Genomic DNA, 13,798 nt, shown 5'->3' on the forward strand with positions numbered 1-13,798 from the left:
GTGATCCTAGCTAAAGCAAGAGGGAGATCACCAGGAGTTTGAGGCCAACCTGGCCTACAGAGTTTTGGGGGGTTTTTGTTTTGGTACCAGGAATCGAACCCAGGACCCTGAGCTTGCCAGGGTCCGCTGAGCTACATCGCTGAGCTATATCCCTGCCTCCTGGCCTACATGAGTTGGAGGCCAGCCTGGACTACATGGAGAGACCTCATCTCAAGAACGAGCTGGACATGGTGATACATGCCTGTGATCCCAGCATTTGGGAGACCAAGATAGAAGGATTCCTTTGAGTTTATTTTTTTTAACATTTTATTTATTTATTTGTGTGTGTGTGTGTGGCCAGCTCAGCCCACCAGGGGGCGGGGCTGGCTGGCATGTGGTGCTGGGGGATTGAACTGAGCCATCTCACCAGCCCTCCCTTGAGTTTAAAGTGAGACCCTTGCTGGTGCTGGCCCTGCCCCTGGGTGAAGCAATGGAGTCAGGGAATGGTGTCACATGCCTGTAATCCCAGGTCTGGAGAGGCTAAAAACAGGAGAATCACTATAAATCTGAGCTGCATAGTGAGACCCTGTACCAAATACATAAAAATAGGAAAAAAATAAAAATAAAGTGAGACTGCCTCAAAAGAAAGAAAAAGAAAAAAAGAAAAGAAAAGAAAAGAAAAGAAAAGAGAGAAAGTAGAACATACACAGCTTTTGTTCCTCTAGCTTTTGCAGCCAAAGTGACCCCAGCTGTCACCGCATGGGAAGAACAGGATAAAAGCACACGTGAGAGCAGCGTCCCACCCTTGCTCTTGGCCAAGTCCCCACCCACCCGTAACACTGCTCCTTCCACATCCTAGGGAGCTTGGATGGAAGGCACCAGCCCATAAAATACTCAGGCGCTCCTCTGAAAGAGAAACTATGGGCCTCCCACCAGCTTAGCTGAGGAAGTGGTGGAGGAAGCGGCTTTGAACACCTTACAGAAGCCCAGCCTATGAGTGGGTTGCCCTCTCCAACTTCCTACTGGAGGCTAAGGACAAGACAGACCTTGGTATGTGACCACTACTCACAGCAGAGACTTCCTCCTTCCTGCCGGAGTTCCTGGTCTCCAACCACCCCATAGGGCTACACTGCCTGCCCTCAGGCACAGGATGGGAGCTGAAGCTTCTTTCTATCTCTGTGAAGCTGCCAGGTTGAAAGCTGACATCCTTTATTGCCCAGGACTCAGGGGCTTGCACCAATCCAAGTCATGAAATTGGGTCACTCAGGTCACAAATGAGTGACCATTAGGGTAGCATCATCCCCCTCTGAAGAGAGTGGAGGAAGTGACTTTGAATGTGCACTGTATCAGGAAAACAGGCAGCTGGGGCTTGGGGGTGGACTCCAAGAATGCCTGAAAACCTCAGGGCAGAGCCAATGCAGAGGTACTTAGCCTTGAGATACAGTGAGGGCAGAGGTACCTGATGAGCTTGGATGTAGTCAGAGCAGAGGCTGCTGGGGCTGAGTGTGAGCTCAAGGCAGCGGGGTCTTAGGGAGCCTGTACGCAGTCAGGGCAGGTGTGCATGGTGAGCCCCAGTTCACAGTCAGGGAAGAGGGGACTTGGTGAGCCCCAGAGCATAGTCAGGGCTGAGAGTGTCAATGACCCCCATTCACAGTGATGGCAGAGTGCTCGCATCCTACTGTGCACGCTCAGGGCAGAGCGCAGCTGGGGCCCAGGCCACCTGCTGGAAGTTCTCACCTCCATTCCATGTTACCAGGAGCAAATCTCTCAAAGGGGCCACAGAGGAAGAACTTCTGTGACCTTGCTGCTCGGGTCCATGGTGCCACAGGGCAAGGGCTCCAAGAGGGTTGGGACACTCCCGGCAAGGGTGACTGTGACCTCATAGGTCTGGATCCCCCAGGTGCGATGTGTTTGTCCTCTCCTGAGACAGGAGACCCAGTCAGTCCCTGAATGGGAACTCCTCAGACTGAGCAGGAATCCTGGCCTGCTTCCCTCTGCCCTCATTGTGGCAGGGAGACAGGATGTCTGGACAGTTTGGTCCCCTGAGCCTGGGTGTAGCCTTCATCTTCCTCATTCCCACCCCAGAAGAGGAGTAGGAGAGATGGGATCAGGGGACTAAGATTGAAGCACCAAGCACACTTTCAAATGCAAGGCCCAGATACCCAAGGGAAGATGGAGCTGGAGAGGAGAGGGAGAGCAGGGTGTGGGAAAGAGAGAGGGTGCACATGGCAGCAGGGCCAAGGACATGGGGCTCCTGGCCCACCCCAGCCCCTTTGATCTGTGTGGCTTTCTTGTGAGCCCCAGAAATGAGACTTGAATCAGTCGTTTCCAGAGATGAAACGGGGGTCCTTCACTGAGGAAGCAGAGGGCCACGCAGCCCACCTCTTGGGTGATGTCAAGTGTGCCCTTGCAAGAAAGGGACAAGAGGGAAGTGGACAGAGCTGCAGGGAGAGAGAAGGCAGAAGGAAAGAAAGTCCAAGGAGACCAGGGTGGAAGACAGGAAGACCATTTGAGGCTGTGAAGAAGGCTCTGCAAGACAGTGAGACAGAAAGGACAGAGGTTAACTCTGGGTCACACAGGAAGTAGAGCTGGAGGAGGGGCTCCTCTCCCCAAACCTCAGGCCCTTGAGCCTTGACCACAGCGGAAGGAGGAGTAGGCACAATGACTGTGGAACCAGGGTGGGAGGCCCAGGCAAGCAGGGTGGCCCCTTTGGGAACCAGAGATTCCTAAGGCAGGAGAACCTCTTCAGGAAGGACAAAGGGTGAAATAAGACAATGGTTTCCAAGTGCTTTGTAAACTATGGAGCACTCTATATACGGATTATTGTCATCGTTATCTTACTGTGAAATCACTTAAAAGATGCTGCAGCAGTACATTTGGACACATGCATAGATGACCACGAGGGACTGCAGTGTAAGGAAGAGGCTACAGACAATGTAAATGAGGCTGTTAGTTACGTTCACATGCACACTCAAAAACGCGTCTGGAGGCATGAAAGTACATAGGGATGGTGGGACTGTGAATGATTTATGTCGTCTTCTTGCTTGCCTATATTTTCTCCTTATGTTTTTTAAGGAACATACATTATTCATAGAGTGAGAAACAAGAAGTTTGCTTTTAAAGGAATAAGCTACTGCCCAGAGGGTCAGGGTGCATGGCTCAGGGCGGGTGGGGGCTCCAGCCCTGTCCTGCACTCTCTCCACCCTGCTGAGTACCATGGGGGGCTGGGGGGAGCATCTCATACGCCTTCGCCAAGGGGAGTTTCTCCTCCATGTCCTTGTATGAGCTGAGTCTATTTTCTTGGACTTAGAGTGGCAGCATATTTCTGTAAGTTTGTGATGCTTTCCAGCTGGGAAGACATAAAATAGGCAAAACGAGAGAAAAGCATCTTTGGGAGAATCCCCGTACCTCTGGGATTAACCCACGACAGGCTGACAGCCCTCTGCTTCCATAGCACTGGGACCACAAAAATGAAGGTACCTCCATGGGAGCTGTAGGATCTGCTGTCACCCACTGTGGCTCCCAGAGCCTGGGCCCACACTCCTTCACCCCTCAGGACATGTGCTGAGCCCACGGAGCAGGTGGCCTTCTTTTCCCATCTCTCCTCTTGACTCCTTTTCCAAGGAGTTGCTCACCCCCTTTCCAAGTCTGAGTGTGCTTTCTCCCCATGACTTCTTACACTGGTTATTTCTTTAAGCTTACTTTAGGGCAGGTGGCCCCAGTGGTCTTTGTCTGCAACCACACAGCCAATTAATGGAGGTAAAGCCCCTCTCTGCACCTCCCCCCACCTCCATGTCTGCAAGGACAGCTGGACCATCTTCTCCTGGCCTTCAGTTCCTGTCCTGTTTTATTTTTTCTAGTACTGGAGACTGAACCCACAGCCTTTACATCATGTTACCTCCCCATCCCTTGTGGCTAAATTGCTTAGGCTGGGCTCAATTTGTAATCCTCCTGCCTCAGCCTCCTAGAATACTGGGATTACAGGCATGCTCTCCCACACCAAGCTTCATTCCCTAAATTCCTCCTTCCCTCCCACAGGCATTGCCCTAAGCCTCCTTCCAGCTGCAACCTACCCTTTCAGCCTTAGGAGGTGCCCTAACATCATATCAAACCCTTGCTCACCCCTCGTAGGCTCTGCCCTGTCTGCCCACCCTAGGTCTGCGACTTGCACAGTCTGCCACTTGCTCCCACATTGGTCCCCACCCCCATCATTGGCCTCTGAGGCACCACCATACCCTTGCTGCCCTCTGCACCAACCACAACACAGCCACATGGGGTAGCGTCAAGAGCGCCTCTGAGAAGGCAGAAAGTACCAGCTATGAGAGTGACTACTGGTGTGAACGGATGCCCAGAGACATCTGCAGGGGGAAAAAACAACTGCCCACATCTGGGAGAGCAAGTGGCTGAGGAGGTGGTGTGGGAGTCTAGAAACTCAAGGTTGGGCCCTTTAGAGAGGGACCCAGAGGTTGGAGCAGGCCCCCTGCAGGTGCCAGCGCAAATAAGGAAAGGAAGCAAACAAGAACCAGTGTCCTCTGCTGCTCCCAGTAGCACCCACCCTGGGCAGAACTTAACCGAGCCAGCTGGCAAAGGAGTCTGGGAAATCTGCTGGCCGAGATCTTTCCCAGCTTCCCACAGAGAGCACAGAGGGGGGCTTGAGAGCTGAGGCCAAGACACATGGGTAAACAAACATCATGCATGGAATTATTGCCTACTGTGAGCAGCCCAAACTGCACTGACTATCCACTTGATGTCTACACTTGACACATACTTCTTTTTGGTTATAGGGGAGTTTGGGATTGAACCCAAAGCCTTCCTTCATATTGAGATTTTTTTTTTTTTTTTTGACACAGGTCTCATTAAGTTGCTAAGTGGCTTAGGATGGACTTAAACCTGTGGTCTTCCTATCTCAGGCCCAACGCACTGAGATTATAAACCAGTACCGCCACTCCCAGCTTGACACACACTTTAACACACAAACAATCTGATGGGCTTGACACTGATGAGTCACAGAAGTGTCACAGTTGAGGAAACAGCCCTACAGAAGTGAAATGACTTACCCTACTGTCCCCCTACCAATGAATGGTCCACATCGGGTCTGCCCATACTTTCCTACACTGTCCACTGCCTACCTGATGCCCACACAGGGCCAAGAGGGATGTGGAGACAGGTCTAATACATCCTTATGGGTGCCAATCACAGGTCTGGGTGGCCCCAGTGCCAAACCATCTTTAGCACATAGTGACATGCTGAATGCCACTGTTGAAGAAGTCACAAGAGGGGCAAGAGTCACCGCCATCCTAAGGACATGCAATCTCCAAGAAAAGTGTGCAGGTAGACAAACGCAGTGCACCGTGGTGAGCCTTACCTGAGCTGGGTAGGAGCCAGGCACTTGAGACCACTATAAATGGAGGAAGGAGTGGATGCAGCTCAGAACTCAACACTTCCATGGCTTCACCAGGGTCAATAAACTTGGGACAAAGCTCACAAGCAAGTGACTCTGGCGTTCTCTCTCCACCCTCCCGCCTCTCACACCCTTGTCACCCCCTGTGGATTTTGCCACTCTCCACATCCATACCTTTATGGCTTCACTCCTGTACCTCAGGACCTCTTCCACGCTCCAGTCTGGTTTCTGCTGGGAGCCACCTCCTCTCAGCTCTTCCAGTTCTGGGCCTTTTCCTGACTTTTTCCCTGGTGCTGTCTCATCCCAGCAGAACGAATCCTTCCTCCTCCTTATCCTCTTTCTCCTTTTTTATCTTTGTATGGGATAGGGTTTTTCACTAAGCAGCCCAGGCTGGCTTAGAATTCACAGCAATCCTTCTGCCTCTGCCTCCTGAGTGCTAGGCCTACAGGCATGCACCACCATGCCTAGCTTTTAGGACCCTTCTTTCTATGCTTTGCCCAACCCATGCTGTCACCCTAAGTTCCCTGGATTTGTTGACCTGTGTATCTCCCCTGGTTCATCTCTCATTTATCTTTACAGCCCCTGAAACCCTCACCAGCTCCGGCACATTATGGGGTTCAATGAATGCTCAATGAATTAGTGATAACAAATCGGCTATGGTAGAGACCGCAGAAAGTGGAAAAATGCCATGTCTAGAGTCAGACCAGGACTGAATCTTGGTTAAATGTACTCCCTAGTTAGTAAGAGCAAAGTTCTTTGGTAATTTGCTTCTCCAGTCTTCAGTTTACCTCATCTGTCAAATGGAAAGTCGTCTGCACCTCGCGGTGGAACGTCTGCCCTGAGACACCCGCATCGCTCCTCGCCTACCTTGGAAGTGGCCAGGTGGTGCTGGCTCACCTCAGTGATGTTCACATCCCGTGTAGAGACCTCTGCCCCTGGGGCTGCAACAGGAAGTCCGCTCTGACTGCTCTGAGTCCTCCTCAGCCACAAAATCTGTACTCTGGGCCCTGCTACAAAAGAGAAGGGAGGGGGCTGGTGAGATGGCTCAGTGGTCTAAAGCACCCACTTAGAACAAGCTAAGCTTAAGCAAAACACAGGGATCACGGTTCAATCCCCCAGCACTACATGCCAGCCAGCCCCGCCCCCTGGTGGGCTGAGCTGGCCACACACACACAAAATAAATAAATTAATTTAAAAAAAAAAAAGAGAGAGAGAAGGGAGGACCCTCCAATTTTCCCAGCCCCTCCTGCCCTCCACTCTCTGAGATCCTAGATCCTAGGTTTCTGCTAATAGCTCGCTGACTTGATGCCCCAGTTCTGAATTCTCTCTCTTTTTTTTTTTTTAGACAGTCTCACTGTGTAGTTCAGGCTAGCCTTGAGTTCACTATATAGCCCAGGCTGGTCTCGAACTTGCAGTGATCCTCCTCCATCATCCTCCCCAGGGCTGGCATTACAGGTGTGACCATTTCAGGTGGTCAGTTTTTGGGTTTTTTTTAATAGCTGAAGTATCACACGTCCCTCAAAACATCGAGGTTCTCTGGGACCCCTTGAGACCACCAGAATCTTCTCCATTTGTCCACTGGTTTTCCCCCAGGCAGTTGTGACTCTCAGGTCACATAGATCCTGTCCAGTCTCTACAGACTCCCAGGGTCTCTGGACCCCTTATTCATACCTCCTCAGCACCTCCAGGCACTTCCAGCTCCAGCACCATCTGCATACCCAGATGCCTGGAGTGGGGGCTGAGCGGCTCCAGCTGCGCCAGGACTCTGGCCCCTGCCCTTCTGCCTGTGCCACATAGCCGTTTCTTCCCTCTGACTTACTGCAATTTGGTCCAACAGCAAATTTAGCTGTGAAAACTCCTAGCAGCAAAATATCCACAGCAGGGGAGGACAGAATGAGGAGACCACTGATTGGACCCCTCATTGGCTTCTCGCGGCCCTAAGTGACCTCCTGCCTTCAGGCTCTGCCCAGGCCCTCTCCATCCGTGACCTGGGGAGTCTGCTCAGCTTTCAAGGCCCACCTAGATACCTAGAACTGCACTGTCATCCCTTCCATCACCAGAGGAGTGGGCCAGCTTTGACACTGGGAACCCTTCTGATTGTTGGCCCAGCCCACCCAGAGGAAGACCTGATGTCCAACCCTCAGACCCAGAATCACTGACTAGTCCCACTGTGATGCTAAGAGCTGGTAGGAAACAAGGGAACAAACTAAGCTAGCTGGCCAGTGGCAGCACCTGTGGTCCCAGCTACTTGGGAGGTGGAGGCAGGAGCATCCCTTAAGCCTCAATTCAGGGTCAACTGGGAAAGATCCAATCACACACACACACACACACACACACACACACACACACACACACACGGTTAGGATATAGCTCAGTAGTAGAGCACTTGTGCAGCCTGAGAAAGACCTTGGATTCAATTCTCAGCACCATGGAAAGAAGAAAGCAAGGAGAGGGAGGGGGGAGGGAGGGAGGGGGAGAGAGAGAGAGAGAGAGAGAGAGAGAGAGAGAGAGAGAGAGAGAGAGAGAGAGACTCTAAGCTTCTGTATGTCAGATCTCACAAAAGCTGGCACCATTTATTCAACTGCCCTTCTGAAGGATTAATCCCCCCACCCCTCCATTCTCCAGATGGGTAACTGAGGCACAGAGAGATCAAGTAACTTCCCAGATTTGCAAAAGAACAGGGAGCAGGGCAGTAAAAGTGCACATCCGCAAGGCAGTCCACAGCCTCGGAGCCACTAGGACTCTTCCAAGCTAAAGCTCTCCAGCAGAGATATCAGAGCACAGACTGCCCAGCAGCCACGGCCTGATCGCATTAGGACAGTGGTGTTGGTAGGGGCAGGAGTCAGCAGTTCTTGAGGCTAAGAACACTCTCTGGCTTGGGCCCAGGCCTCAGGATGAGTGTGTGTGATTCCATCTTAAATGTTGCCACTGCGAGGATCATAAAATATATGAAAGTGGCAGCTATAGTTTCCAGAAGAGGGCTGTGCAGTGGCACAGTGGCCTTGGAGAGTGAGAGGAGCCCTGACATTAGAGTGTGTTCTGGACCAAGTCCTAACCCTCCCAGTATGTTGCTGCTCACAGCTGGAGTATGAAGAAAGACCCCTTGTGTCCCCTTGCAGGCCTTGTGTCCCGAAGGCAGAATGCCAAGGTGGGTGACCAGAATTCCAGACTCGCTGCTTTCTGGGGCTGGAGGGGTCCCTGCACCCCTTCCACAGCCATCCCCCTCTACCTTTTTCTGAACACCTTACAGCCCTGCCCTGCCTGCCCAGGCCTGGGCCACTGTCCCTACCTCCTGGACAGGAAACACAGTGACAGGTGGGGCCCCGAACTGAGGTCCGAAGCTGACAGGCAGGCAGCTTATTACGCTTGTATCTAGACTCCTCCAAAGCCTCATGTGGTCATCATAGGTGGGACTTTTCTGAGATGAGTGGATCTGGGGTGTGTGATGCTGGGATTAGGGGTGCCCTTTCTTGGGTCTGAGAGCTACATGAATGGAATATAAGGAACAGAAAGAGGGCTGCTGCTGCTGCTGTTGCTGCTGCTGCTGCTGCTGCTGCTGCTGCTGCTGCTGCTGCTGCTGCTGCTGCTGCTGCTGATTGCTGCTGATTGCTGCTGATTGCTGCTTTGCTGTCCCCTTCCTGCTCATCATGAACTGTTTCTCCTCTGTGGTGCCCTTCCCCCACGCCACCCTTAAAGCCCAGCTGACTGCAGTAAAACGTCTACAGATCGTGAGCCAAATGAATCTTTTCTTTAACTTTGGGTTTTGAGTAGCTTGTCTCAGCAACACAAAAAGTAACTAAGACACAGCTGCTTCTGGTGCGCAGATAGGAGATGCAGGGCACGCTGGGGCTGTAGCAGGGAGCCTGGTCCCCGGACACTGAGAGCACTAGGCTGTGGTCTGCACTGTCCCCCACAGAACTTTCCTTAGGCCTTGAGCGACTGCTTCCTGCTCAGCAGTCACCTGCCCCCAGGGGCCTTCCAAAGGCGTCACCCTTTCACACCCTGCGCTGTCATCATCCTCACCGCATCCCCGACATCACCCTCCTCACTTGTTCTCAGGTTGATTTCCCTCTCTCTGGGTCTGCTAACAGCTAGGCCTCCATCTCTGTCGCCTGTTGTGATGGCTGTAATGACGCACACAACCACCAGTCTGAGTCCAAAGCACTGCGCAGAGTCCCTGCTCAGTTTCTACACAGTGGCTCTGGCTGTGTCATTGTTGTCATTGTGTATGTCTTTTTTTTTTTTTTTTTTTTTTTTCTCGGTGTATAGATGAGGACACTGAGTCTAGAAGCCCATAAGATATACCCCGAGCCACAACAGACCCTGAGTCTTAGACTCTTTCTACAGCTACATTGCTGCTGCAGAAAATACACACAATGGAGCCTATAAGGGGGTTGCAGGTCTACAACCCGAGCCCCCCAGGAGGCTTAGGCAAGAGGACCACAAGTCTGAGCCCAACCTTGAGCAACTTAGTGAGACCCTGACTCAAAAATAAAATAAAACATTTCGAAAGGGCTGGGAGCTGCACATGCCTGTAATCCTAGTACTCAGGAGACTAAGGAAGGAGGATGGCCACAAGTTTGGGGCCAGCCTGGACTACAGTGACACACTGTCTGAGAAAAACAAAATTCAAGACAGGGGTACTGGGGATCAGCTCAGTGTGAAAGCCCTCGGTACCTCCTTTACCATAAAAAAACACATACAATGGAAGGGTTGACTGTCATCGACCTCCTCTTCTTCCCGGGTCATTCTCACCCACACACACGTCTGTGGTAGGCACAGCTGTGTGTGGAACTCACCGCCTATAACTGTCACAATCCCAGAGGAGCTGCCTGGACAGGCATGAGAGGAGGGAGGAAATCAGGGTGGTGCTGACTTGCTGGGAGGAGCTGTAACTCCCCAAAACTGCTCTTTTCCTCCTTCCTTTGCCTTTTTCTCAAAACACCAATACATAGTTATCCATTATCTCCTACAAAGTAGCACTCTGCCAGGCCATGAGAATTCAGCATAAGAAACAGTGGAGTAAAATGAATGAAAAAATAAACTCAAGGGCTGGGGAGATGGCTCAGTGGAATAAGCACTTCCCTGGCAAGCGCAAGGGCCTGAGTTCAATCCCCGGTTCTGCCAAAAAAAAGAAATAAAAGAAATAAACTCATTGGGGCTGGGGAGTTGGCTCAGAAGAATAAGCGCTTCCCTGGCAAGCGCACCGGCCTGAGTTCAATCCCTGGTTCCGCCAAAAAAAAAAAGAAATAAACTCAAAACGGTATTACTTGAGCCACTAACTCATTGTCCACATGAGAAAATCAGCTGGTCTTTGGGCCCCCATATGAAAAATGAAGCATACAATCTAATTTATCAATATTAATACTAATGTTACATTATTACATTTGCAAGTGAGATTATAATTTTCAAAAAATTGTATTATATGTTATTTTATTGAGGAGGGTTTTTTTCCTGTATTTTGCTAAGAACAAGGAACGATTTTATTAAGCCGAGCTCATTATAAATCCTTGTACTAATTCTACAGTAAAGCTGTAATTTAGAAACTCAATCAGATACACAGGTCTACGGGAAAAAAGGACTTGTTGAAGTCAAGGCTCAGAGCTATTTTTGTTATTTACTAGTTTTCAATAAGAAAAAGCACTGAGAGGTTAATAGGGAATGAGTATTGCTTCCACACAGAAATGAGCTCTGAGAGGAACAGAAAGTCAAGCTTTTGTGTTTGTGTATGTAGCCCCTCACTTGCCAGGTATACTGGGGGTGTGCACTTCATACTAACTAAATAGGTACAGGGAAAGTAACTGCAAAGTAGTGCTCAGTTCTTCAGATCCCTAGAGCTGTTCCAAGAAAATGCATTGTGTGGAATCTGACACATCAGCATGTATTTCAATACTGTTGAGGTGAGCTAGGGAGATAGCTCAGTGGTCTAAGTGCCTGCCTGGCAGGTGCAAGGACCCGAGTTCGATCCCTGTACTGCATGCTGTGCCAGCCCCATGCTGAGCCAGCCACTGAAACCAGGTATGGTGGTGCATGCCTGTAATCCTAGTGCTGGGGAGGCTGAGACAGGAGAATCATTACAAGTATGAGCTGCATAGCAAGACCCTATACCCAATACATGAATAAATAAAATATTTTTTTAAAATATTGTTGAGGGAGTGTGTTACAATGTACCTTCCACCAATGACCTGTAATCCAGTGCTTGAGAGGCTGAGGCCGGAGGATTGCTGTGCACTCATAGGGGAGCCTGGATTACATTGTGAGTTCAAATCCAGTGTGGACTATACAGCAAGACCCTGATTCAAAACAAAACAAAAAAATGCCAGGTGTGGTAATGCATGCCTATAATCTCAGCATTCGGGAGACTGAGGCAGGAGAATTGCTATAAATTCTACAAAGCTCAAGGACAGTGTGAACTACATAGAAACATCCTATCTCCAAAAGAAAGAAACACTGTAATCCCAGCCCTTGGGAGGCTGTAAACAGTCAGATCACTAGGAGTCTGATCTAGTAGTGAGACCCTGAACCCCCTGTAGACCATTCCCTAAAATACAAAAAAAAAACACTGTGCAAAGATGCTATGATTAATAGTATTATCAGTACTTTTTCTCTTTTATTACAAAATGTTGTTCATTTTCTAAATACATTACAATTCTGTTCATACATTTACCAGTTAAGGGGCATTTCTTTGTCTTCATTTTTTGCTATAATTTTCAGAGACTGATTCTTGTTGGGAAGATGTGTTGTTTAGAAATGCTGTTGGGCCAGGGATACAACTCTGTGGCATGAATGCCCGCCTGGCAAGGGCAAGGTCCTGAGTCTGATCCCCAGTACAAAAGAAAAAAAAAAAAAACCTATGTAATTTCTGTACATTTTAAGCCAACAACTAAGCACTGCTCTCACTAGTTTAAATATAAGAAATTTTATTTCTACAAAAAAAAAAAAAGATGCTATGATTCTTCAACCCGATCCACAATTTAGGTTGAAATTGCTACAAAACCTAAGTTACTGAAAAAGTTGGTGATTCGGAAGGCTGACGGCTTCCTAAAACTTGAAGCTAGCTTCTCAAGAGATTCCATACAGAGCTATTTGTTCTAATAACAATTAAAGGCTTTTAAATTCCTGGTCCTACTAACAAAGATTCTACAATCTGAGGTACAGGATCTCAGGATAAATCCTGAGGAGATTTCACTGACCTTCTCAGACCCAAAAGCTACAACTCTTGTTGCATAGGTCTTGCTTTACCTTGGTCTTAACCATCCAGCAGAAAAGTATAAAAACGAAATAGAAGTAGTAAAGCCATGCTGTTATGTTGAGCTGTAGAGGACTCAGGTCAACAATTTCTGACATTGCCAGTGAAGCGGAAGACCCAATACTATTATGGACTACTGGACTCTTTTAGAATATTTTACTGAGTTTACACACCTATAAAATTCAAATAACGGAACTTAACAAAAAAAGGGGATAGATGAATGTCCATTTTGTATCTGTGTATTCAAAGTGGTTAGGATAGATATATAGTTACATTCTCTTAATGAATAGAGCGATTTGTTCTAATGGTGTTTGTAAATAGGATGTCATGTCTGCTTCTTGTACAGCAATTAACCACTAGGAAGAATGTATGCAATGTGTTAATTATTGAAACTGTCCTACCAAATTGATTTGAAACTGTCTCATTGCTATTTGTTTCTCAATAAAATTATGAATAAATAAATGAATAAATTCCTGGTCCTCTTTGGTGGTCCTCATGTGTCTTTAATATGAAGTCACTGCTCGGGAAAGGGGTCGAGCTCTGCCCACTCATTGGCAGGGGTTGTATCCCCCACTCCCAGATGGCTTCTCTCTGGCTGATGGTCAAAACCCCACGATCTGAACCCAGACAACTGGCTCTGATCCCCAGTTGGCTGTATGACTTCAGGCAACTTGCTCAACCTCAATAAGCCTCAAATTTCCTGTCCATAACAGTGTCATCTCCATCACAGGCCTGTTGCCAGGGTACACGAGAGTTCACACTTGTGAAGCAGGTACCACGGTGCACACTCACAGCAAAACCTCAGGATGGATGACGGGACTCGTCCCCCCTCCAGAGGGTCCAGGTTAACTGTGCGACTGCTGTTAAGATTCTTGATCTTGATGCCAGGCTTCTCACTTGTAAGGGATGCCAGGTAATCCAAAAAAGGTTCCCGAGCCTTGCCAGTAAGCCGAGCCTTGCTGAGCCTGGTAGTTATTTACTAAATAACAGCTAATGACCAAGGTACTGGTGAGCTAAAGTCAGGACACAAAGAGCAGACCAAGGGGCTAGTGAGATGGCTCAGTGATCTAAAGCACCTACTCAGAGCAAGCTTAGCAAAGCACAGGGACCACGGTTCGATCCCCCAGCACCACACGCCAGCCAGCCCCGCCCCCTGGTGGGCTGAGCTG

This window comes from Octodon degus, unplaced genomic scaffold, assembly GCF_000260255.1.
Source record: "Octodon degus isolate 3935 unplaced genomic scaffold, OctDeg1.0 scaffold00032, whole genome shotgun sequence".
Taxonomy (NCBI): Eukaryota; Metazoa; Chordata; class Mammalia; order Rodentia; family Octodontidae; genus Octodon; species Octodon degus.